Source organism: Neolamprologus multifasciatus, chromosome 4, assembly GCF_963576455.1.
Source record: "Neolamprologus multifasciatus chromosome 4, fNeoMul1.2, whole genome shotgun sequence".
NCBI lineage: Eukaryota > Metazoa > Chordata > Actinopteri > Cichliformes > Cichlidae > Neolamprologus > Neolamprologus multifasciatus.
Window position 1 is genome coordinate 4761230 of NC_140442.1, and position 27364 is coordinate 4788593.

The window sequence follows — 27364 nt, forward strand, 5'->3', positions numbered from 1 at the left end:
TTTCATGGAAGCTTTTTTGAATCTCAGTCTGGCCCGGTGACAAGGACACCTAATGCATTTCAAAATTCTCCAAAGTATCTCATATCCTTAGGACACAAGGTTGTTCATTTGGCTCTTTTTTGTGGAGCTGTGTAACTGGTTACATTTGGGAACTCTTGTAATAACTGCTTTTGGCCTTGAGGGGCTTGTTAGTTAGTAGTTTTTTATTCAAAATGTTTCAATTTCAGTGACATTATTATTATTTTTTTCAAATATGAAATAACCTCATTTCATATCGAGATATATTATTATTTGATTAATATGTGGTTAATTCTGCACCCATGTCCTACAGCTAAAGGTATGGGCTGGATTCTGCAGGTAAAGCAATGTTTGCCGTGACAGTTCGGCATGTTCAAAGACACAATTAGGTCATTTGAATCATTAAAGATGAATGGATGTCACCCACTAGCCGCTGACCATTGTCATCTTGGATGTTTTTGAAACCAAAAGTGAACATTTGAACGAGACAGTTTAGTGCTAACTTATCAGCTTGGTTAAAAAGATACGCAACCAGGTAAATGAAATATCAAACTTATATGAGCTCCAGTACAACTGATCATGCAGTTCCATTAGAAACATTATAAAAGTTTACACCAGCACAAACGTTAGTGGCCTCTAATGAGCTCATGTGATGCCTGGAACAAAGGTAGCGGCCTAGTTGGCACACGTCTGCCACTAGAAGTGGCCATGCCTCTAATTATTCAATATTTCACCTTTAATACAATTAAAAGTGTTATTTTTTTTTTTTTAAAAATCACCATTACAAAAGTTGGTCATTTTAACATAAATGTCAATGGGGATTGGCTCGCTGGAGCAAGCCCCAAGTGGCAGGTTGAGGAATTGCAGTTTTTGACATCTATTGCTCGAGTCATTTTTCAGCTTTGGAGGTTTCAACTTTATTATTCAAAGCACCGTTGAGTCTGATGAGAATGTCACTGTGTAGTTTTTGCTGTCCTAAATCTTATACCAAGCCATATGGCAAATGAATTTTTTTGATCTAACAGCACTGATCACCAGAACTATTTAAGTCATTCAGTACGAAGGTTGTTAAAATATTTCTCCACACTGCCAGCTGTGCATAGAAGCCAGAGCACTAAAAACAGTCCAGTTAAAGCTGATGGGTGTGTTATTACTTTCTTAAGTGCTTATCATTTGTCTTGCATATTATGTTTCTGTCTCACTCTGTCACGTTCTCCTACCTTGTCTCAGCTGGTGGTAATTAGAGGGGAGGTTCTTTGGGAGTTTGAGGGTGGAGGGCTTTGACCAGACTCCTCCATGCATCATCAATTCACTCTCAGTTTATTACGGCTAATTGCACCACTGAGAGGCATGGGCTGGGGGGTTGAGGGTGGGGGTGGGGGGGCGCTTTTTCAGCTCTCCCAACAGTAACCACTGCATCATCAAAGTGGGGTTGCTATATTTAGCAGCAGCAGCAGTGAATGCATGGCGGCAGTGGAGCAATGCTGGCGCAGGATGATGATCAGAGTGTAGGGTGGGGTGTAATTTGTGTGTTTGTGTATTTGTGCACAAAGCTGAAGGCAGCGGTGTAAGCATCAGCCGGAGGGTGTAATGCTGCATTTAGATCCTGTGGGAAAGACAGCAGATGAGCCTCCTACTTGAAGGCACTGTTTGTATCAGCTTTTAGGCGGTAAATACGAGCTCAGGGATTGGCAGCTACAACAATACAGAAAATTAATGCCACCTCCATATTTTTATTTCTTAGACTTTGAGTAGCTTTGCTTGATTAACAGTTGAAAAAAAAAATGCTAACTTACCTGATTATGAGCTTTGATACAGACTTTTAATATTGTCTGAAACAAGCTGTTTTAGTTCGGTTCTTCTTCCTTTTAGGACAGCTTACTTCTGATTGGCTGTTGTAAATAACAACCATATTAGGGATATCCTTTCTCACTGACATCATACGGAACCAAGAGTAGAAAAAAAAGGGCTTAAATAAATCATTTAGAGCAGTCTGATGACTGAACTTTTGGCTCATATGTAGTTTAAACTTCAAACGTCTTTAATATAAAACTTCACTGTCAGAACTTTACATATGGATGACAGAGAAGAAGGAGAAGCATAGTAGCTCCACTTTAAATGCCAGTGGATGGGATTTTTTTTCATAGTAATGATTGATTTGACTTTTCCAAACAGTCATTTATATTTTACATGTGTTTTAACAACCGAAAAATGTTAAGGATAATAAAAAATCTCCAGAAAAAAAATCAATTTTGATTCTTTCTTTGATCTCAGATGAGTTCAAACACAAAAACACGTCTGTGTTTTTGCTGGAAATCCCAATTTTAGTCTCCCTGCAGATTCATAGGCTCGTGAGCAGCATTCAGAAGTGTTTCCAGCCACAACGAGTACTTCATGTTCTCCTCTCTGTGAGAGGCCTGCTTTAACCACAGAGTAAAATGTGTAAGCGGAAGCGGGCAAGTGCTGGCATATGTTGACGTCAAGCCATTTTTGAACAACAGGTGGTCTTGTTTGGCAGATTTTGGATTGTTTCATGATGTTTTAGACAGTCGTTAGTGTCCTTATGCTGGAATAAATGCAGCATAACTTGTCAGCTCAGTCCAGGACCTCCGTGGTGTTGCTGAGATGTCCACTGACATTGCTGTCATTGTGTGTCACTTGATGCTTTGTGCAAGCTTCAGCTGGTGTCAGGTTTGCTCCTTGTGATTGAAAGGTGCTTTGGTTCAGTTCCAGCGTGTCTCTGTTGTGGTAGCACCCGCAGCTGTATAAGAACCAGTCCATTTAGCTGTCCACAGTTTAGCTTTTGGCTCTGCATTTTCTACTGGGGTGATTAACCATGACATTAAAAACACGCTTAATCTCTTCTGCCTCTTACTGTAGCTCAATTTGTTACTGAATCTGAGGAACAAAGAATAAAGCCTAATTTAATTCACCTCCTCTGCTTCCGTATCTTATTAAAGTCAAACTATAGCTGAGCTGTCATCAAGATGCAATGTGTTATTTTTGGTTTTAATGATGGTTCTCCCTCTGTGTATGCTTGCTACTTCACCACTGAACTTGTCATGAAGACAGAAAAAAGCCCAAATTTCATGTTAGCAAATGTGTTATTAAGTCTGAATAAAAAAATAAATTAGTATCCTATTATTTTGCTTACAGGCTGATTTTTTCCAGCTCATGTACAGTGAATGTGCTTTGACTGTTCAAGCTATTTAAACCCCTGTCTCTTAACTATTTATATACAGAGTACTAACCTGGTGGTGCTTGTTTCCAAATGATAACTAAGACCAATGCGATCTTACAGTGCACGTGAAATGCCCACAACCTCTGATCTACTGATTTGTGTTTCTCAACACAAACGTTTCATTATTTTTTAATGTCATTTTTTAAATCTGTGTGATCTCACACGCATACTGCCATTTATACATGAAATGCTGTGCTCTGTGGGTTTTGTTGAATTATTATAAGTTTTCTGTTCGGACTTCTTAGTTCAACTTTTGAGATTTTCTTTATTTCTATAATTACAGTAAGGGTTCTTTTTATGCTTGTGCTTATTGCAGCTATTTTCTGTTTAATCTCTACGCTCCGATTAGCTTTTAGTTCTTGCTACTTCTGTTATCTGGTTTTCTTTAGTATTGAGAATCCCTTTTAGTTTAGTCAGTCTCTGAGGTGTCATCTTGTACCTTGTTGTCAAGTTATCAGGTTCCCTTTGAAGTTACTTTCTATTTGACTTTGTTAACCATCTTTAGCTTGTGCCTTGCTTTTACTTTTACCTCCTTTGTTATTGACTTGATTAGTTTCAGCTATGTCTCCTTACCCTGGTGTTTCCAGTCTCCCTGATAGCCCTGCGTCTAATTTAAAGCATCCGTTTGTCTTAGTTCTTTCTTGAGTCAAACAATGTTCTGTCTACACTTTCTCATGTGTGCTTGCTCTGTTAAATTTTAGTTAGTTGTTACTAAATTAGCAGTCTTTTCCATTACCATTATTAATATGAATTCTTTTTCAGAAGTCTGCATTGGGGTCCGCAAGCTACAAACCTTGAAATGATATTTTTGACCTTTAACTTATAAAAAAAGTTCATGTTTAGAGGAGTAGGTGGGAATCAATTCTTTGCTCCTTCCAGATACCCAAGTTCAAATCAGACACACCATTTTTTTCTTACTCGATTCAATATTTTTTCAAATTTATTAAGTAGAATTGTGTCAGTTGGTTAAGACTAAGCATTAAAACTTTTACGCTGGGCTTAAGGTATATCTTAAGGTTCGGCTTAGATTTAGACGTTAAAACTGCTGTGTTAGGTTTACAAATAGATAATTGTTTGGTTAAAAAAGCCAAATACTTCTTTTAAAGATCTGTTTTCTTGGTTGCCGTGGTGATGCACGTTGTCTAGAAAAAACACAAGGGCCACAATTATGCTAACTGGCTGAAAAAATCACGACCATTTTTGTCCAGGATTACAAACAGTTTCATTTATTTATTTTTTTGGCTATTTCACACTTTTTATGACTGCGGCAACAGATGTGATTGTTGTTAAAAAGTCCAAAATGAATCTTTTATCTTGACCCCAAAGACATGAAGTAAAGTACAAAAAACCCTTGAGTGTCACAGGGCCCTATTTGTTCTAAGCTATCGCCTCATTGGCCCCTATAAACAGGTAATGTCGCTATCTGACCCGCGCTGGGTAGTGATAGGTGAACATACTCGTTATTTAGACATTCTTTGGGACAGACCTCGTGAAACCTTCAGCTAGCTATAGCTTGGCTTTTCTCGTTTGACTGTAGTGATAAACTATGGCATTTGAAAAGCAAAGCTTAATTTCTTCTGCCTATGTAACCTCCTTTAAACTACATTACCGTATCTCAATTTGTTACCGCAAGAAAGAATAGAGTCTAATTCAATTCACCTCCGCTGAGCGGCGGCCCTCTGCTTCCATATCTCATTACAGTCCAATTGCAACCGGTCTGTCATCAAGATGCAATGTGTTATTTTTGGTTTTCATCCTGATTTTCTCTCTCTGCCTGCCTCCTCCTTCAACAGTGAACTTGTCATGGAGAGAAGTGTGAGTTGGTGTGTGTGCGTGCACCATGCACCTGCTCGCTGTGTGTTCGTTTGCACCAGCAGTAGGCAGCAGTGGGTGTTTTAAAGTTTATGAGAGATGATGAATCGGCGTTGTGCAGGCCGGGGAAGGCTTGGGCGTCTTGTTGCATTAATAATGGAAACACAGCTGGTTGTATTTATAGTAACAGTGGCAGGGGGCTGTGGCAGCGTGAATGGGAGGTGATATATGGGATACAGCACACTGTGCCAGCTCGCCTGGACATCACACAGCTTAGCTGACAGAGGGGACATACTTGGACATATTCAACAAATATTCTCCTGTGATCTCTGCACTTAAGGCGTTTCATCAGAGGAGGCGAGTGGGCAAAAAGAAGTGTCACTGACGATTAGATAGCTGTTAGTGCAAGCTATAGGAGGAAAGTGAAAGTAGACAAGAGAGGGCATATGGGAAGGGGGGATGCAGTCTATACAGCAGCCGATATGTGATGGTTTGCTTCCTCTTTAGCTGGAGCTTATGAATTCAGATTGAATCTGTGGCTCAAAGTCATTCTGCTTTTGTTACCTATCTGTCACTTTCAAGCCAGATAACAAAAAGCACACAAGACCACATCAAAAGTCACCAAATTCCAGTGAATCATCAAAGTGAAGGGCAAGGATGTGGAACTGTTGTTTTTTAAAAGAGGAGAGGGGCTTTGTTAGAAAATACAAGCCAAAGAAGCTAGAGAGAGATAAAGATGCTCACAGATGAGCTGTTTGAAAAGCGGTGGAAAAAGTATTCACATTTTTTGCATCACGAAAGCAAATGCTACAATTTAAAAGAAATGCACAACGAAGTAACTCATTAAAGTAGTCAGATTACTTTTTCTTGTAACCAGTAATGCAATGAAATTTGCAGTTCAAATAAATAACTATGTGAACACCTTGAAACACGTTCTCACTCCCAAAGCGTCACATTTTACGCTAGGTGACAAATCGTCAACATATTACGTTTTCGGCTACCCACCACGTTCCTAAATGACGACCTCGGAAAAATGAGGAAATATGAGAACCGTATGGACTCTATCTACACATGTTCGCTCTTTTTCTTCAAATCGCTTAGAAACACGCTATTTAACATCATTACAGTCATGGATAAGGTCAGGAAAAAGGTTATGGTTAGGGCTAGGGATAAGGTTAGGTTTAGGGCTGGAATACAGGGCTGGAACGTCTATTACCGCGGGAGCGTCATTGCACTGGATTTCGGCCATAACCCACCGCGTACCATAAGAACGCCGAAGGTCTCCTTTTGCGTTCCTCAGGAACGCCGCGGCACGTGACAAAACATCGGCATGTTACGCCTCGGGAGTGAGAACGGGCTCAAAAGTGTTTCCGTGTCTCTCCTGATCCTTAGCCATTAGATAGTGGAATATATCCTGATTCCGATGGCTATAGCCCCCCAACACGCCACCCATTGGTTAGTTAAATCATGCTGTGAGGGCTCAGGCTGAGGAGTTTTTGCTTTTTCATGTCCTTTGGAACTAAATGATCACATCACAAGTTTATAGCACATTCGTTGGGGCAGAGAGGCGATGGTGGGTGTCCACATAAAGTAAGTTCATCATGCACATGAGACATCAAAAACAGCCGTCTTTTAATAGTCTGTGTACCTGTAGCGGAGGTTTTCTGGCTTTGCAAAAATATTTTAACTGGAGCATTATTGCACAAAGGAACAAAGTCAGCATCTGTTTTTCAGCAGTCATCCTGTAAAGATAATGATCATATTTGCTCAGCATCTATCAAAAGCTGAACAAAACTATCAGAAGAAAAAGAACTCTATGAATGTCGCTTTTTGGAAGCATCCAATATGAAACCGGAAGAGGAAGTTCAGCTCATTCTGGGGACATTTGCCTCCACTTCAGATATAAAGAAGCCCCATCAAGCAGAGTAAAGCCGTTCAGCTCCAAGGAAGAAAAGGATGCTGATGCTGCAGCTCCAAAACAAAATCAGCTCCGTTTGCAATGAGATAAAGTTAGTGAAGGTGGACGTACTGCTGGACACACAAACCCCAGACAATACAAGAAGTGGTAAAGTGGTGGAAAAGATTTTATTTTAAATTGTTTAATCAAACAATTTAGCTACTTTTCTCTCTCTTTTAGCTCTTAAAGTTGATTTTAAAGTAGACTGTGCTACCAAAGTAAATACTTTAACTAAAATGATTAAAATATCTAAAGCAAAAAATGCATTTTCTTTATTAATTTTAGTGACACACGAACATGTAAGTGATGATCTGAAGTCTAAAGAAGATATTCACCCCTCAGGTAGAGTATCAGCGAGGGGCAGGACCACACACTGGATAACAGAACTGAAACAAATGTAACAAAACAAAAACCCACATTTTGCTTATTGTATTATATTATAATATATATTCTGATATCAGTGAGGATTCATATTGTATTGGAATCAAGTTAACAGACTCGTTGTGGTCATTTGCTTTGAGACACAAAGTAAAATCCTTCCTCAAAACGCCTTGGTGGGTTTTTTCCTTTCCTTTCAGAACATCCTGGGGTGGATTATCATGGGTCGTTTTCCTGCCCACATGTAGCCTAGTCAGAGATCAGGGCCTTCTATTTTTTTTCTGTCAGCAACAAACAAGGAGCAGAGTGAAATCTAATGAAACTTGGTGTCAACACGGACATCAGGAGAATCCACCTTTCTTAAACTTGGTCAAGAAAAGTGTTTCAGAGGATTCAAACATAAAAGAAAAAACTGGTTGGCACCCAAGAATTATGAATAATAAAACATTTATCACATAAATGCTTCCTTTTGTTTAGTACAGAGTGATGTCATTGCACCTTTTTAACCCATATACATCAGCTTAATGATAGTACCAAAAATAACGATCGTGACTCAAGAGTTGGGAGTTCGTCTTGTAATCAGAAGCTTGCCGGTTCGAGCCCCGGCTTGGACAGTTTCGGTCGTTGTGTCCTTGGGCAAGACACTTCACCTGCTGCCTACTGGTGTTGGCCAGAGGGACCGATGGCGCGATATGGCAGCCTCGCTTCTGTCAGTCTGCCCCAGGGCAGCTGTGGCTACAACTGTAGCTGCCTCCACCAGTGTGTGAATGAATAGTGGAATTGTACAGTGCTTTGAGGTTCTCGAAAAGCGCTATATAAATGCAATCCATTATTATTATTATTAAATCTAAAAGCAAATACAGGCCTGCTTATAAATCTTGCTGTGAAATACATTAACTTAGTGCTAGAAGAAATCGTGATGATGCCTGATGCATCACCACTTAGTCAGGAAAAAACTTGAATGTGCATTATGTTTAAGAGGGAGATCACATGTTTTGGAGGAAAGAAGCTTTTGCTTCAAAGTAAACAAAACCTAGAGGTGCCAAATAAATGTGTTTTGGAGTAAAAGGCAGAATATTTGCTTTATCCAAATGTCTTCTCGATCATTTTATTGTCATACAAATGTTGGTATATGGTCGATGTAAAAAAAAAAAGGTTGCTTTTGATGAGCCTGTATGCAACGAGGCCCTTGTGAAGTAGTTAGTGGGTAAAAGCGCCTCTGTATTGTGCCTGTTTAGGATTCTGTATCTGTCTGAGAAAATAGATTTTTCATTCAAGAGCGTTGAAACATGAAACCACAGACCCTGAAAGAAGCGCTGATTCAGCCACTGCTGGACCGCAGGGAGCTAAAATCTCCCCCCACTCGGTCAGAGAGGGCTTTCTCAGACGTGACAGCTTTGTCCGGCTTTTGTCCCAACATACTTTTTACCTCATTTTGAGTGTATTTAAGTATGAATCACTCCTGTGTCGCCTATTGAATTCCAACTACTGCATAAAGCCCATCTTTAGTGTTGTTAGAGCTGCACGCTCATCACAAACTCAGCTTTGGTCAATTCCCAGCGGGTCCAGATCAAAACTCGAATTGCTTTGCAGACTCTGCTGACGGTTGGCACTTTCTGACAACCACTTCAAAGAACGCTGTTCTGGGAAGAGAGAAGCAAAGCAGAAATCCAGCAGGCTGTGGTGAATGTGACCGACAGGGAGACATGTGAAGTTGGTTGGGAGTAGAAAGCAACAGGGACGACCCGGAGGTTGCCACATGGTCAGCCTCTCATTTGGCGCCTGGAGCAGTGGAGCAGTATCCTTTAATATTTCACAGCCCCTCATATGTTCCGGCAGCCTCCTTCCCTACAGCTACTCTGGTTTTGGCTTATTTATTAATGACCTCCCCACGCTCTGCCAACGAAACCCCCCACTTGGGCCTAGACGGCAGCAAGTGGGTCCTGCCGTTCTGGGCCAAGCCTCCGCTTCAGCTCCACAGCCAGACCAGAGAGCTGAGTCTGTGCGACGGAGGATATTACTCAGCTCTCTAAAACAGGCTGCACATATAGCTGCTAGCAGAAACCAAGAACAGGTTCTGTGCTGCTCCACAGAGAGTTAGTGGCAATGACAAATAAAGCAAATTAATTAGCAGGCTATTTGAAAGTGATCTCAGCTCTCTGACTCCCCAGCTGATCGACTGTCTTCATCTCTTCTATAGGAGGGATCTTGAACAAACACGGTGCTCGAATCCACGCATGTAAAGATGAACAGCGCTTGCGTTTCGCGAAGCTTTAGTTTGTTATTAAGTGGAGCTGAAATGATCAAGTAGGTGAAGAATAGAAAAATAATCAGCTGCTATGTTCACGAGCAGCAATTACAATCATTTTTCTTTCTTTTCCTCCTTTCATGTGATGCTTAATTGTATATTTTCCACTTCTATGATGCTGGTTGGACTAAACATGGCATTTTAAATGTGACCTTTCCTCTGCTTTATTAAATGATTACAGGCAAAACAAGAAGTTAATTTATTGAACAACTATTTAGTTAAACATAAAGTTTCCTTTTCATAAATACACTGTATCATATCTACATAGATTATCAAAAATTGCTCCAAGCCTTCATCATTAATTTCTTAATTGTTTAATTTCTTAAATGTTATCAACAAAGTTAATTACGGTGACCTTTCCAGGGAAATTTGTGGTTGATATTTAAAGAGCTTTAAGCTAACTGTGTTGTTCATATTGCTCTTCCTACTTCATAATCAGTGCTCAACAATCGCCTTTTTGTGATCTTAGAGTTTTACAACTTTGGGAAAAAGCCTGCACACGTTTGCCTCAAAAGCCTTTAAATTGCTTCTACTGATTGTAAAAAGGGCTGTTTGATTAAAATAATCTGTGTGATTGTAAAACTACCCAAGCCAGGACAGAAACTGTAAATTAAAACTAAAAAATCATATTTTTAAATTTAAACTAAAACGTCCGCACAGCCTGAAAGTAATTACTCTGCATTTGATTTTCATTTTTCATGGGACACAAACCTCAGTGAGCTGGAGGAAATTCCTGTGTTTTCATACACCACACACTCATTTTCATGCTGAGCCCCACTAGATATGCATATCTCTGACATCACTGACATCCCAACATCGTGACTGGCCAGTTGCATGAAAAACTCAAATGATATCAGAAACACCAACCTTTTACAGTCTTTTGAGTTAGTGCATGTAAAGTTTTTCACTTATTCAGAAAATCAGTGGTGATTAACATGACTTGTTACCATGGAAACAAAGTTAATCAAGGAAAATCACATCGCAGAAGCAATGAAGTTGCAAAAACTGCAGTCCCTCCAATGTCCACTGGAGGCTCCGATCAGCATGGATTGTCATGGTTTCCCAATGACCAACTGTACTCCAATAAAAAGCATGTTTACATTCTGGTAGAAAAAAGAACAGTGCCCTCTGTGGATAATTTCCTCTCTTTGTAACAGCTGCACATTAATGATTTTTTTGTACCTTTCCCATCTGCTCCTCCCCAAATCGCTACCTTATCGTGGTGGAGGGGTTTGTGTGTCCCAGGAATCCCAGGGGCTAAGTTGTGTGGGGGCTTTTGCCCCATGGTATGGTCTCCCATGGCAAATTGGTCCTGGGTGAGGGACCAGACAAAGAGTGATTCAGAAGACCCCTATGAGACTCCTCTTTGTAACAACTGCACATGAGTGATTTTTTTGTACCTTCCCCATCTGTAAACCGATAAGGCTTAAAGTTAAAGGTGTAGCAGCTTTGATTGACAGGCGTGCAGATACAGGGAGCTGTAGCTGATTGCCTTCTAGGCCTCCCCTCTGATAACTTATTTGGCTTGATCCGTGGTACCACTACCTAAGGCATTACAGTTTTAGTCTTGGGCAGTGAAATTAGTGTTTTATAAGCCTGTTACTTAGCACATATTTGTGGCTGTGCTTGTATTTTTCATATGTAGCACTGTGATATCAACTTGATCTGTTGTTGCTGATCTGTAATCCTAGATTCATAGTGCAAAAAAGGTCTTGTAGATTTAAGATCTGCTAGAACACAAAGTGAAGTGTTACCATTTCAAATGGGGGGGGGGGGGGGGGGGTGTCAAACCTAACTGCTTATCAGGAGCTTTTTAAGCTGTAATAAAATGAGTGCTTCTAGACCAGCATTTACTTATTTTAAACTTTAACTTTCTTCACGTTTTTATAAATTAACAACCTAACCTTAATTTGATCAAAAGATTAGAGAGCATTTATATACAAATCAACATTACGAGTGACCTAAGTGGTCCACAAAAGGAGTGAATAGCTGCTGAGAGCCACAAGAGAAAGAGAAACCTTATTAAATCAGTGTTGCTAATTATGAATTTACTGACTTGAATAAGGCTGCTTCCAGCTAACCTTTATTAAATTGAAATTGTAAGTCTCTAATGCATGGGTTTGACTGTAAAACACTTTAAAATTCACTCTGCTGAAAGGCTAGATTTGGTAGCCTGTAGCCTGTAACACAATTTTGATGCACAGGGAATTAAACCACAGGGTCACTTTTACCCCTCAGCATAAGCCCACATGCTTATTTTTGCTTGTGTCTTTATGTACTTTTCATACACCCACTCACATCTTCACTATAAACCACTGTTGTATATAGATAGGAATCCCTCTTGGGGGGTGGTTTATTGCGTTTCTGCAACATGTCTACATTTTCTCCCTGTACCACAATGCCAGATCTTTAGATGCTCAAAGAAGGAGGCGGAATTGGATACATGTCTTTGGGCTTTTTGTTGTTGTGAAGAGTTTTCCATTTCTTGTAAGCATGCATGGGTTGGCTACTGTTAAGTAAAATGTGGTGTTTTTGGTTTGTGGTACAAGATGGGTTGAAGCAACTCAGTGTTTTCAAAAGAATTAGGCTCTATCTTTAGCGAGTGTATGAGTGTGTGTGTGAGCAAGGACGTCCAAATTGGTTTAAACTAGAGATGGCACGATACCACTTTTTTATGTCCGATACCGATACCGATATCATAAATTTGGATATCTGCCGATACCGATATGAATCCGATATAGTGTGTTTTTTAATCAATAAAACTGTTTTTTTTAAATATCTTGCTGCATTTTGTATAAGTTCATACTCAAGTTTAAATAAATAACAACACTAAAGCTATTCTGTTATACCTGTATGTAAAAAATACACTGCGCCCAAAATATTTCATAGTTCAGCAATACCAATCTAATAAACTTAAACCTGCTCCATCCTCCCTATTCTGGTATTTTAAAGAGTACTTAGCAGAAATATTAAGCAACCTAACTAATAGGGTTGCAAACTCCCAGCAAAAAAAAATAGGGAACCACCCCCCACCCTCCACCTCATGATGCTTAATCGATGTAATCAAATTTAATTTGATGCAGGAGGAAAATGCACAGAAATAAATTATTTTTCAAGAATAATTAAATAGATTCAACATCTTTCTTCAACAGAATTGCAGACTGCACAGATGGTATCTTCCCAAAGGAAAAAGTACTATAGCTTACTAGGGTATATTAGAATTAACAGTTACTATATACAGTAATGGACTTATATATATTTTTTACATCAGATTAAAACTTTGGGTGTAAGAGTCAGATAATTATTTATTAAAAGCTAGACATTTTAAATGAGAACAAGAAAGAAAAGTATGTCTTTGTGCCCCCTTTTCCCTGTTCATGCCCTATCGGCCCCCCTGGCTAAACTTTGCTAGATCCGCCCCTGCACAGTTACATCAGCTGCATAGAAAAGGATCCTGGTCTAGAAAGTAATATTAAATAAATTCTAACAACAGCTTATCAAGCTTAATAGTGCTGCTGTTGTTCAGCCGCTGGTTTCCTCTTTCTGGTGAGAAGTGGGCCAAAAACAAAGAAGAGAGACAGACTCGCGACAGAAAAGCCGATCAGCTGATCATTGATCAGTTTCACGTTTGAAGTAGGAGCAGGAGAGAGAGAGAGAGAGGCAGTCGCTCCATATATTGGTTGTTAATCTTAACGTGGGAATGCTTTACAAACATTCAGAGATGAACTTACACACTTGCTTTACTTCTCTCTGGGAAAACTTCCTCGGAGATGAAATGCTGGTTTGGTAGCACACAGCCGCTCTATCACGTGATGCACACTGCTGCAAGTGCTACGGTTATGAGCCGGGTTACGCCTTGTAGCAAGTTTTGTGAGGTGCTTTTTTGATATTTAATGGATCGGATTACATTTTTTATTTCTCGCCGATATCCGATCCAGGAATTTGGGTCAGTATCAGATAATATCGGATCGGTCCATCTCTAGTTTAAACATGATTAAAAAGCCCCCTGTTTCACACACACAAAAATAAATAAGTAATAGAGCAATATAAGCTGCTTCTGCAGTAATGCTTGTTCTTTGCTGCCGTGTCTGGGAGCACACAAAAACATCTGCAAACATCTGCAGAGTAGAATAAAGACTATCACCAGCTGAAGTCCAAAGCAGAGGAATTTAAGTCTGCCCAACCCTCAGAAGAGAACATTTATCAGGTTCATTAACCATTTTGAACATTCTTGATAGTTTTTCAAGTAAAATCAAAGAAAAAAGGAGGTTAACAGTACATTATGAACTTTCAAAATATTTTGCATGAAAAAAGCACTATCTGCATTTATAAAGAGAGAGCAGTGAGAAGACTGGATGTAAGATGTGGGAACTACAACATTTTTGCAACTGACCCTGTTGCATGTGTATTTCTGGGAGTTTCTTTATCAATATTCAACACAAACTGATCTAATATCATTTAGAAAGTGCAAATTACTGCTAGTTGAACCAATATTTAATGCCGAAAAACACGTCTTATTTTTTGTGCTTGATACTGAAATGAACCAACCGCGCCAGAAAGCAAGCACCACTTTTTGTAAATCACCCGTAAAACTATTTACCATTAAATAAATATGACCCGGGCAGCGCGGTGGCACGGTGGTTAGCACTGTTGCCGCACAGCAAGAAGGTCCTGAGTTCAATTCTACCATCAGGCCGGGGTCTTTCTGTGTGGAGTTTGCATGTTCTCCCCGTGTTTGCGTGGGTTCCCTCCGGGTACTCCGGCTTCCTCCCACCGTCCAAAGACATGCAGCTTGTAGGGATAGGTTAATTGGAAAATCCAAATTGCCACTAGGTGTGAATGGTTGTTTGTCTCTGTGTGTTGGCCCTGTGACAGACTGGCGACCTGTCCAGGGTGTACCCTGCCTTTCGCCCTATGACAGCTGGGATAGGCTCCAGCGCCCCCCGCGACCCTGAAAAGGATAAGCGGAAGCGAATGAATGGATGGATGGATGGGTAAATATGACTCGCAAAGCTTCCAGCTCTGAGGGGAAGTTTGTGATGAGGTGCCTTAAACTGCCAATCTTTGTGACACTATCTGCAGAATTACTTCTTACTTCTGTGAGTCTTGTTCTGTGACCTCAATAAACTCTTTCCTGCTGACTTTATTATTGCTTCTATCACTAGTTTCAAGTCAGTAGGAGTACAGGAGGAGGAAAATATGAAGTTCATTTAGTAAATTTTGGGCATTACTGGCATCAGAAAGACAGATAGACCAGATTAGTCTCATGATCTAACAACTTGTCAGTCACAAAGGATTTCACAGTCAGATGGCAACAGTGAGAAATTCTCACTGTAGAAACTCACTAACCACAAGATGAGGGAGGGGTTATGTCCATCCTTTATATACAGTTGATGACAACAGATGACAACGATTGCTAAAAGGAATAAATATCGTACCTGCTTCATGCTTGTTTGAGCCACTGTGGGCACCACTGTGTCTGAACATGGCCTCACAGAGCAGAGCCATTAGCCACTGTTAACAGGAACTCTAGCATGGCTGCCAGTGTTCCTGTTAGCATGTTGAGCGTAGTTATGGTGGGATGGCGAGTGGAGGCTGCACAGAAGGGAGATTCTGGGACACCAAATGTGCTGGTGTTCTTTTCAGAGGTGTCCCGAGCCTAATTCTGTGAAATTTCCATGATGAGAACACCAGTGATGCTGTTGCACACTCCACCCTTTTTCTTTTAAACTTGAACCAGGTTCCTCCGTCGGCGCTCACCCTAGTTTGATAGCACAGGGGATGGTTACATCAGCATGTGCGTAATACACGTGGCTTCATTCTCCTTTGTGCGAGCACCCTTGGGTCACTACAGTTTAGAGGTGTTTTACCTGACTTACATATCGAACATAGAGCCTTCGTGCCGAGAGATGACAACACGTGCGTGCGACTGTTGTTTTATTTATGTGCATCTTTACGTGGCCTGTATGTGCATGCGAGACCCCGTTGCACACACAGACGGGCTGTACAACAGATTTGTGTCCATTTGTGTGTATCAGAGCGCCACTTTGTGTGTAGATGTCAGACAAGGAGGGAGGGAAATTGGCCGTTCCAGTTTAGTGGCAGGAAAGTGGGGCGATCTGTTCTTTGGAAGTTTCCCAGTGAAATTTCCTGGGGACCAAGACACTGAAAATATCTATCTATATGCACACTATGTCCTACATAAAAGAGAGCGAACCACAGAGAGAAGGGAGAAGGAGAAAGGGAGAGCGTGTGAAGATATATGTGTGTTTGTGAGAGATAAAAAAGAAAGGGAGGGAGGTTAGATGTCACTGTGCTGGTGGGATGTCAGTCTTTTGATGGCATCACACAGACTGCAGATAGACTGAAGCTTAGTAGAACGAGGTCAACACTCTGGCAAGTCACCCAGGAAAGTTACCTCATTTCCCTCTCACTTCTGTCACACGAAAATGTCTCAAGCAGAACTGGAAACGCTGCCTCATAACCCCATTTTTCCCCTGCTCGTTGCCCTCAGCCTTCAGTAGAAAGTTAAAGTGTGGCACAGATGTGTGATTGTGTATTTAAGAAAAGTTTCATATAGATTACACTTAATCCAAGTAGCCGTGTGCTCAAATCCACCTTTCCCTTGCCAGACACAGGTTTGTCAGACGTACCACTTTGTCCTGTGAGCTTTGTGTCTTTCAAAAACAGATGCTAATGGCTCATCTCGCTTGTTCCCTATCCATGAATATCTTACCAATTCATTTCTGACAAGTGTGATACTACTCAGAGCTGCCAGCCACCTGTTTCATTTGCTGATTTGAGCTCAAGTACATATTGAGTAAATACACCCCTGGAATTCAAATTCTGCTACAGGTAATTACAAAGCAGCAATGCAGAAACATTTTAGCGCTGCCAAAAAGAAAAAACAAACAGCTAACGCTCCTGTGGGCTTACTTTCTGTTATTTGTCCACCACATAGACTGATCCAGCGTAATAACAATAGCTCAGCCAGCACAGCATCATATTCTAATATTTTATTTCAATCATGACGAGTGTGGTTAGAGGAAGCAGCTGCAGGACCTCCCCATAGAGAACAGAGCAACAATGTATGACATCAGACACGATTGGGTCAGACACAGCATGAGGTGGGCTCAAAACAGCTTTTAGATGCGTAGCATCGATGGGCAAACTGCTCATATAGCATGTCCTTTATGAGATTTGCAAAGAAGACGTATAGAAGTCGTGGATATCTGCTGGTTCTTCTTGAATTATGTAACACTGCAATGGCTTTTCACATGTGCAGCACAATATTTCTGCAGAGACAGGGTATGTTGCTGGCAGCGGTTTGTGCTTGCGTGTATACGTGCACATATATGCAGTAGCAGAGGAGACAAGTACTGTACTTAAGTAGAATTTTCAGGTATCCGTACTTACTGAGTACAGATGCAGAACTGGGAATTTAAAGCTTACATGTACGTCCTCAAGTTTTTAAATCAGATATTGGGTTTGTACACGTGAAATTATTGTGAGCTGTGATTTATTTCCCTACACTGACCCATAATACCAATTTTAGGGTTTCCCCACCTCCTGAATCCCACTTTAACCCCTGACTGTAACTGTACACATTTTCATGTAGGCAACAGAAAATAGAGAGATTGTTTACTTTCCTTCTTTTCTTCACATTCGAGCTGAGTGTAATTAGAGTGAAAAAGTTAAACAAACGTTTGTATTACATTTATAAATAATAATATTATATATATTGTAACAACTAATAACTGAATAATATTCAGCTGCTTCACCAGTCAGTTCTTCATCCCGAGGATGAACTGTCCTTCTTCAGTTCTGTAGCCTCAGTGAGGTCAGCAGAGCAGCATATGAACCAGTTCTCCACCTGCTGCGGGGTGTGGTGAGAGTAGTCCTCCATGTCGAAGTGCATCTCAAATCAGAACAAGAACTACGGATGTCTGTTCAACAGCGGGATGAGAGACTCTTGGAAGAGCAGATGAATGAGACATTATCCCGTTCAGCCTTCCCGCTGGGAAACACGATAGACAAAAAATGAAGCAAGAGAATTTGAAATAGCGTAATGCGCTTGTTGTTGTTATATATCTGGGTGACCCACCCAAGAAAAAATGTGTGCAAACACATCGACTCCCTGATGGTAACAAGTTATTAGCGCTCAGTTTAATTATGGAACAACAAACCTGCTTGATTGTGGCAAAAATCATGGATATAATTATTTTTGTTGGCATTAAGATAACAATTATTAGTGAAAAAATAATGAGCTTGTTAAACTTTAAAAAAAAAAAATAGACCCTTGTCTTTTTAATTGAGTAGATTTGCTTGAACTGAAAATATAACCTGTTGTGGAGTGACTGTGGCTCTATGTTGGGGCAATTAAAATAAGGTAAATGATGTGCTTCAAGGTAAAATGAGAGCATTAATGCAAAATAGAATATTTGATCTTAACTGTGTTGTTTTAATAATCATCGGAAACCAAACTGTAATTGAAATTACATTAATTGATTGCTGAGGAGAACGTTTCGATTGGAGCGCACATAACAGAAACTGGTGCGTTTTTTTTTTCCACATATATGTTTAACAGATCCCCTAAAGAGCAAAAGCCAAAACGTTGTTCCGCATGCTGTGTAAGACTTTCTCTGGATTATTAAAGTGCAGAAATATCATTACTGCATGCACAGCACAGTTGCATATCGTCATGTAAAAACGAGAGTGACGCAGACTGTGTTTGCATAACACACTGCTGCGTCTGAACTAAGAGACTCAATGACAAACACTTTTGAGAGCGACACTGCCAACAGAGCAGATAAATATAAAAGCTGTCAGATCTTCTCAGGAGTACAAATGAATCTCCAGCAAATGTGTGAAGGCAGGGGCACGCGAGCTCGACACTGCCAGCAGCAGAACAAATAAAGTTTTCCGTTTGCCAATGTCCATTAACTCATTGTGCACGCCTCGTACTCGTACGCTTATTGATCCAAGTGCATTCTTGGATAAAAGGAGGGTGTTTAAAGTAGCAGTTTGGCATTTAATGCAATAACTTTGCTCAATTTAATGCCAAGAGTTAAGAGGATTAATCATCCTGTCATGTCTTTATGATGATATGAAGCTACTGCCAAAAGCTAGCTAATTTAGCTTAAAGTCCTTCCCTAGCTTAACAAAGTATGCCTACCACCATCTTTTATACAGAAGCTCCCTTAAATCTGCCAAGCAGTATGTCTAAAAAAATCACAAATTACCATTTATGTCCACACAGAAAGTTTAAATGCAGCAAAGTTGTGATATTTATGTTGTTTGGAGGAAGCTGTGACTTGTTGACATCTTGCTCATGAGGTAGCTTGGCTCAAGCTAACGGCTAGCTCTTCCTGTTAAACTTCAAGTGACCGCAGCTGACTATTAAGTTGCTGCTGACTTTCTCTCCACTTCTCCTGCAAATTTTCATAGTTTTCTCATGGACTGCTCCACTGAGGTGGCAAAGATTTTAATTTTCCACTTCTAATTACTGCATTGCGCCGTTGTGCAGTGAAGCATGGCTAATAGACCTATAGAGCATCAAGATTTACTGCTGCAGAGGCCTTGCAGGAGATATCTGATGCCCAAAGTAATCGATGTTTCAAAATGTCTGTCACAAAAAACACAAGTAGATCCTTCAATGAAAACAAAATCTATACTGGGCTCATAAATGGTGATTTTAGTTTCTAAAATAACTTGGTTGCTTCCTGTAAAATCAGTATTCCTGACCAGCCTACCCCCTCCCAGGGGTTCAAATGTGTTTTCTTGCAGAGTGATGGTGACTCAGAGATATGCACAAACTGCTGAGAGGAAATGTGGCTGTCACACAAATCAAAACGCTGCTTTTCCTGCTGTTTTGTTTTGTTTTGCACACTGTTTGTTGGAACCTTTTTAGGCCAAAAACCTTCACACAGAAAAATGACCCAGTACAGGCAGTATTTGACACCCTGTGAGTGAGAACCATGTGGACCTCCTCAGCAGGGCGAGTCTTCCTGATATAGAGTGATCCTTAATCCACAATCAGCACTGTTCTTGGTGACTCGCTTCTCCCCGCTGCCAGTGTTTGTGCTCAGCTAAGATAACCAGCTGCAGGCTTAATTTTAAATTTACTGGACAGACATGAAAGCCTCCTCAATCTTCTGATCTTCCTCTGCAACAAGGAAGAAAACACATTGTTTCTAAAATACATATTGCAGTAAGAAACACACTGACGCAATGACGCAACATATCGCAGAACGTCACATGTTAGCAGGTTTTAACAGCACGACCCTCAGCATTGGGTGTAAGGGGAAAAAAGCATTACGTTTTTTGTATTTAATCTGATCGACTTAGTCGCTGTTCCCACGTTTTCCTTGCTTCCCTCGTGTGGCTAATGTCAGCCTGATTGCTCAATGAGGTGAAGGTCAGCAGGGTTAATGCAGTTTTAGGTTGCAGGACTGACTAAAGTGTTAATGATATGACCTGAAACTAAAACAGCTCTCTAAGGAGAATGGCGAGAGATGGAGATTTTCTGTAGTCAGATACAAAAGCTGAGGAGACGATTATCACTTGTTGGAATTAGGCAGTATCTAATCGCATCATCGCCCTCTTCCTCATCACTGAGATAGACACACATAAGTGCGCACACACAGAGCATTCATTATGAAGATCTTTTATGTGTGAGTCATGGCTTTTCTCTTGGGAGCTGATTATCACTTTCACTCTCATAATTTTCCCTCTGACCTGTTCCGGCGTAATTGACGATGAGTGATTCTTTCAAAAGTTTGGATTACGCTTTTTTAGCTGCTGCTCTGTCCTTTGGGATCATGCTAGTATCTAGCTTAAAAATATATGAATAAATAGCTAAGAATGTGTGACAAATGGCTCTGTCACGCCAGCCACTTTCAGATTGTTATTTCAGACGGCAGATGATCGCTGTGCAGTGTGGGTGGATTTTACTCCACAGCTTCAAGGTACGAGTCCGTTAAAAACCTGCAAAGCAACCTGCTCTGCCTGCTTTAACGAGCTCCTCGCCGTAAAATAAATTTCATCATGGCTTTCACTGGATGGTTTTAGCATCTCATGAGTGTTTTTGTGGTGTTTCAGAGCCTTCTCCAACCTGACAGAATTGAATTATGCATAAAGGTGTTCTCCTTTCAAGTTTTTGGCGTGAAAATGTGGGAAAAGGCCAAATCTAAAAACAGGGTTGACTCTGGGAATTGGCAGCTTTAATAATAATAAAAAAAATTGGCAGTAGATTTATGGTTCAACCTGACCTTCCTCCTCGCTGTCTTCTTTTCCTCTCTTCTCTCCACCATCGGCTCTGTGAGTTCACACCTTCTGGTTTCACAGACACCTCTCACATTCGGCTCCCATCCTCACTCTCCTCCTTCAGAGTTCATTTGTTCCATCACAATATCTCCACGGGTTTTTTTTATATCCTTCCTCTCTTTTCTCTCACTCTTCTTCAGTCATCATCATCCATGCGTGCCATTTTCTTGTTGTATTTTCTGCAACATGCTGCTCTCGCCTCACAGATGCCACATTGCCTCTTAGGGTGGCTGTGTGTGTTCTGTTTGTTAATCATAGTTTAGCAAACAGAGCAGAAGTTCAGTTTAAAGTTAGCCTGATTCAGAGTTCAGTTTAAATAAGACTCGCCAGCTGATTAAATTATTTAAACACTTTAACACTTAATCTACCATGAGAGGATAAACTGTCTGGACTGTAACGATCGCCTAACTGTTTCTCCAGCGCATTCAGCTGGACAACATTTATTTGGTTCTTCTTTCATTGGTTTGGTGATTCCTTCGGTTACGAGCAGATGTGGCCATAGCAACCACTTGCTAACTGACCACTAAGCAATAGCAAAAGTTGAAAATATGTTGAACATATGTGCCACAAACTGGAAATGGAGTCTTTTTGATCTATCTGTTGATAGATCTGTTCAAATATTTAACTTGAAAGCGAAACAAATGACTTATCTGTCAGGCTTAGTTGTAATTTATGATTATTTTGCGAGCATATGCACAGTGTCGGAAACAAAAGTCTAGTTTTCTTTTCTACGATGTGTACAGTAAAATTAAAGTCGCGGTGACCCTTTGAGTTGCTCTTATGGATTTGCAGGATTTAAATTTGCACTTTTCTCTCTGTCTCCTGTTCCTTCATTCCTCTCTCTCACACCTTGCTGCTTCCCTGTACATATTTGCTTAATCAGCAGTATGCAAAATTATGGATTGTTCACTTCCATTTATTATCAGATCTTCTGGGGGTACTTACTGTATCTCTGATTGGTCAGCTTTCTGATGAAACTTCAGAAGCCGGCCTGTTCTCTTTCCTTCTCCCTCTTTGCCCTTGTGTCTTTTTTGTTTGTCAGTTTCCTTTAAAAGAAAATTGCTTCCAATCCTGCTTCTCCATCAAAGCCATCTTCTCTGTATGCTTAGTCAGATTACTGATGTTTCTATAGAGGCCTCATGAATTTGTTGACATTTATGGGAGTTTTAACCTTTTCCTGAAATTTTAAAATGCAATATTTGCAAGTTAATACTTTATATATTTACTTGACTCAAGTGCACTTAGGCACTTCTCTCTCCACTACATTTATCTTATGATTGTGTTTACTGTTTACTGCAGTAGAAAAATTTTGTTTTGATTTGTTATTTGCTTATAAGTCCACAATCTATGTATCAAATAGAGGTGGGAATCGCCATACATCCCACGATACGATATTATTGCAATTTTTAAAAATATTTTGCGATATTCAGATTCTGTACATAAAGGTAAACTTTATCAATATTCATTTTCTCTAATATCAAAGTCTCACACTCAGTCTTTCTCTCATTTCAGTTTTATTGTTGACAAACGTGAACGGTTTGTATTACAGTCTAGTCCAACTTAACTGAATCAACCATCTGGTACAATTATAGCTATTCTGAACTATGCAGTTTATGAAAACTATGCAGCCCCTTCAGCAACTGAAGAATTTGAAAGTAAATTAAAACAAAATATAATTTTACATTAAATAAAAAAGTTTTAAACTTAATTAAAATAAAACATGTCTTAAATTAAAATAAGTAAACTGTCATGTTTATTGCTGCCAAAAAAAAGTTAAACACATTTGGACAGTGAAGGAATGTCAGGATTCTTGCTCAGAAAAAGGATCAACATGCTCTGAAGTCAGAGCACAAAAACCTTTTTTGTAACAAAATATCGATTTCTGCTGTCCCTGTATCGATACATTATTAGCAAACAAAATATCACAATACTACACAGTATCGATTTTCTCCCCCACCCCTAGTATCAAATAGTGACTGTATACCCGGTCTTTTAATTAAAGCTACTCTTGTGTCCAAAAATAAGAAATAATGCAAAGTAAAACAACAAAATCAACAAAATTCTTCTTGCATGTGACCCCAATCTTTGTTAATTAAAAAACAAACAAACTGAATCATACATTGTATCATAGAGACTCAGGCCCAGTCAAGAAGAAAGAACAAATTAAGCGAAAAATAACCAGAATTTAGTTTCTTTTCTTTTTTTTTCTTTTTTTTTCTTTTTTTTTTTCTTTTTTTTTTTTCCTTCTTTTTTTTTCCTTTTTTTTTTTCCTTTTCTTTTCTTTCCTTTCTTTTTTTTCCCCTTTTTTTATTTAAAGAATTATTAAAGAATTTAGTTTCTTTAAATGTCTTGAAACCATGATGATGATAGAGTACAAGGGTCAAACATAACAAAGCTAATAGTCTCACATCCAGAAGGTCCTGGGTTCACCTCCATCAGCCAGCTGGGGACCTTCTGTGTTTGCATGCTCTCTGTGTATGTTTGGGTTCTCTCCGGGTACTCCTATTCATCCCACTTAAAGAATAGAATATGAAAGAAGAGTCCTTTATCATGATTGTACGATGAAATTATGGGTGCTCCATGCCAAGTGTGCAGGAGTAAAATATAAATAGTAAGAGAGCAGGAATCAATAGCAAACAGAAGAAATGTATACAATCCAGAGGAATATATACAAAAAAGGAGAAAGGCACACATTGGGCAAAGGAAGTGAGTAGAAACTGCCACCTAACAAGACGTTGCAGCTAACATGAGAGCTATTCTGAAGGCTGTAACAGCAACTTACAAATGCGTCATTTTCAAATTAATATCAGCTCTGATAACAGCTTTTAGCATTTTGTTTTACTTTCAAATGAGATACGCTGTAAGCTGTGCCTAATTACCAAAGCAAGAGAACAAAAGGCTGGCCAGTAAAACCAAGTTTGCTAGGGCTGATCAAACATTTGTACTCAGGGGCATGAGTATGAGTGAGCGCTAAATTGTACGTCAAACACCGTTGTTTGATAAATCGCTTCTGTTACACAGAATTGCTGACAACTTGAGATTTTTCCTTTAATTTAGTTAATTTGTTGTTCCCATGTTCAGTTATGATCAGTCACCTAGACGTGTTTCTGCAGAAACTCTTACATAAAAACTCAGTTTACTTTCAGTAAGACACATTTTTGAAATGCTACTTCGGTGTTAATGTTAATGATAAAATGCTCATTATTGATTTGACATTTCTTTGGTACGTTTGTGGGTAATGTAATCGGGAGGTTGTGCTCTACAGTTTGCTGCACGAGCCCTTTTTTTCCTGACTGTGAGCAGAAGTTCAGGCTTTCGAGAGGTGGAGACAGAAATGTTTTCAGCCAGTCAGTAGTTGTCACAACCAGCTCTGCACTGACTGAGTTTGTTTGTGTGTGTGAGAAGTGAGGAGAAAGTGAAAGGACACCGAAGGCTGACATAGAATAGCATCTCAAGGCAGACACAAAGTATCAAAACAGTGAGCCGTTTAGCCTCAAATTAAGGTTTTAGATCATGTTTTTTTGTTGGACTCTGGTATTTTTGTATTTTTTATAAGTTTCATTTATTTCAGCTGTTCAGATCGATGTGTATTTTCTACACTCGCATTAAATAACTCAAAGCAACTCTTTGAGCTGGTTATATTAAAGAAAGGTGCTTCTATTTTATGGGAATTTCAGACTTTATACCAATCCAAATGGCATCTTAAGGTGATTATGCTTTGCCACGTGAATAGCCCTGTCATCCACTCCTGTCTTCGCTGTTTCATTTCCGTGTAGATTTGTTTTATTCGACCCTTTTGTTTCTTTTCGAGCTGGACAGATGGTAGTTTTAACTCTCGCTCCCACGAGGAAAGCCAACGCCTCAACGTTACAAGTCTGACACATTTTTTCAATCACAACACAACTCCGAGTCTCTCGGCAGCCTCGTGACACATGCACATAGACTCACACACACACACACGCAAGTCCGTTTAAATTGTAAATTTCCCTTATTATATGGGCTTTACATTCATTCAAGTCAAATCAAAACCAACTTAATGCTTGATGCTGCATACTTTTTTAGATCAGCTGTGAGAAAGGCATTTACATCTGCATGTAAAGATTAGCAAAATGACTGGTAATTAGAGCTACTTGAGGAAATTTGTGTAATTGCTTACAAATGGGATGATAAATGAGACGTTTCCTTGCTTTCTCCTGCATCTCTCTCTGGCATCTCTCTCCGTTGACTCGTCAATCCTCACGCGTAAACCCGAGCGGCGTCTTCCTCGCCGTTTGTTATTCAGCTGTTTGGGTCTGTGTGGAGCTGTCCAGAATGTAGTGGTGCTGAAAATCCTGAAAACAGTGCACAGAGCCAAGCGGAGTCCTTCAGGGACAGATCTGTTATCTTGCTCACTGGCGCTCTGAAGTGGCTTCTCAGCTCTCTCAGGGGTGATGGCAAGAGCGCGAGTGTATGGGTTTTCTGTTATATGAAGTGCTATAGTCCTTTACAAGTGTCTGCACTGCAGATGTGCATCGACACATTGTCTGCTATGTCGGATTAGATTTGGCTGTGTTGGTTTATTGATGATTATTGCAGGGAACGATAAAAAGTATGAAATAAAAATCAAAACAGCCATGCAGCTGGTATGAACACCACAGTTTTTTTCTTTATTCTCTCCTTGAAATAAGGGAACACGGTGAGCCTCGGCACAGAACAAGCAGCCAGTCTGTCCCTGATGATTCAGTAGAGGCAGAAAACGCCACACAGAACATGGTCCTGTCCAAAAAAGCTCCATCAAAATTGTGAGAACTCACCAATGGAAAAAAAGTCTATCCTAGATATTTCCCCCAGCTTTGAGGCACTGATTGGCCAAAAACGGTCATTTAGTTTAATCCTGCCTAAAAGAAAGTGTAAGAACAATATTTGTATAGTCTGAGCCAAAAGTTTTGGCAGTAAAAACTAATTTTTGTGTTTCATTAACTTTTTCACTTCTGGTCTGTGAAGGTTCTCAGTCATCCAGGTCATCGTAGTCAAAGGAGCTTGCAAAGAAAAGCGTCTGGACTTCTTTAAGTTACTTGAAGACGTTTCACCTCTCATCCGAGAAGCTTCTTCAGTTCTAAGGTCAAATGGTGGAGAGTCCCAGATATAAACCTGGTGGGATTGTCCCCCCACAGAGGGACAAAAGGACCCCCTCATGATCCTCTAATCGCCTGAGCCAAGGTGTGGAAACGCCCACTCACATCCTGGGCCATCTGACCTCAGGAATTCGCATGATAAGGTGGGGCCAGGTTTCACAATGAACTCACCCGAAACTCTGGCTGATTGGGACCCACACCCAGTTCCACACCTTGGCTCAGGCGATTAGAGGATCATGAGGGGGTCCTTTTGTCCCTCTGTGGGGGGATACTCCCACCAGGTTTATATCTGGGACTCTCCACCATTTGACCTTAGAACTGAAGAAGCTTCTCGGATGAGAGGTGAAACGTCTTCAAGTAACTTAAAGAAGTCCAGACGCTTTACTTTGCAAGCTCCTTTGACTTTTTCACTTCTGGTTTTATTCAGATTGCTTTTAACATGTTTCTACAATATACTGACTTTAATTCGCAGATAAATCCAACTTATGCAAAGAGTATTTACAGTGTTATCATTACAGTGATAGTTCAAGCTTCTGGGTCAAATCCTGAGATGCCTTTGAGCAAGTTGATCTCAATTTGTTGGTTTCAGCCTGTCCACCTGCTTTTTTGAGGCTTGACTGTAGATTCTCAATTGGATTAAGATCTGGGAATATTCCTGGCCATGGATCCAAAGTATTAAATTTAAACTCCAAGCCATTTAGTTATCACTTTTGCTATTTAACATGTTGCTCTATCATTACAGGAAAAAATGCACAGTTTGCACAAAATTGCTCCAGGATCACTGGAAGAAGTTGGTACAGATATTTTTTACTGTAGGAGGACTTTTTTTTTTTTTTTATCAAAAGTTTGAAACAATCTCTTTGAAATGTGCTGAAAGAAGTCTTTGGAAATTTCATAGGCCTATCAGGTTCTATGTAAAGGTGGAGCCAAATGATGCACACCTGAGCAAAGTAGCAATAATAAAAGTGATTTACATGTACATGTGTGTTTTATTTGTAATTGTGTAAAACCATGTAAAAAAAAAACACCTGATAGAACCCCCCCCCCCCCCCCCCCCCCCCCCCCCCCCCGTTGGGAAACACTAGGAAGTAGACTGGAGCAGAATAAATGACTAACTTGCAAAGAATGAAGGAACCAGAGGAGGTGAACACTTGAGGGTGTGAAGCTAACCAAGGCAGGAAGTAAAAGAGTAGAAAGTTCAGTATAAATCA

At 40.0% G+C, this 27364-nt stretch overlaps 1 protein-coding gene and 1 long non-coding RNA gene across 2 annotated transcripts in view; one reads left to right on the top strand and one right to left on the bottom strand.

Moving 5' to 3' along the window:
- Nucleotides 1-26555, bottom strand: part of LOC146519543 (uncharacterized) — a 167420-nt gene extending 140865 nt beyond the window's left edge. The window contains exon 1 of the long non-coding RNA XR_014873809.1: nt 26000-26555. This is a non-coding gene — a long non-coding RNA (uncharacterized LOC146519543). The remainder of the gene's footprint in view (nt 1-25999) is intronic.
- shank1 (SH3 and multiple ankyrin repeat domains 1) overlaps nt 1-27364 on the top strand; it is a 118391-nt gene that overhangs the window by 6515 nt on the left and 84512 nt on the right. The window lies entirely within an intron of this gene.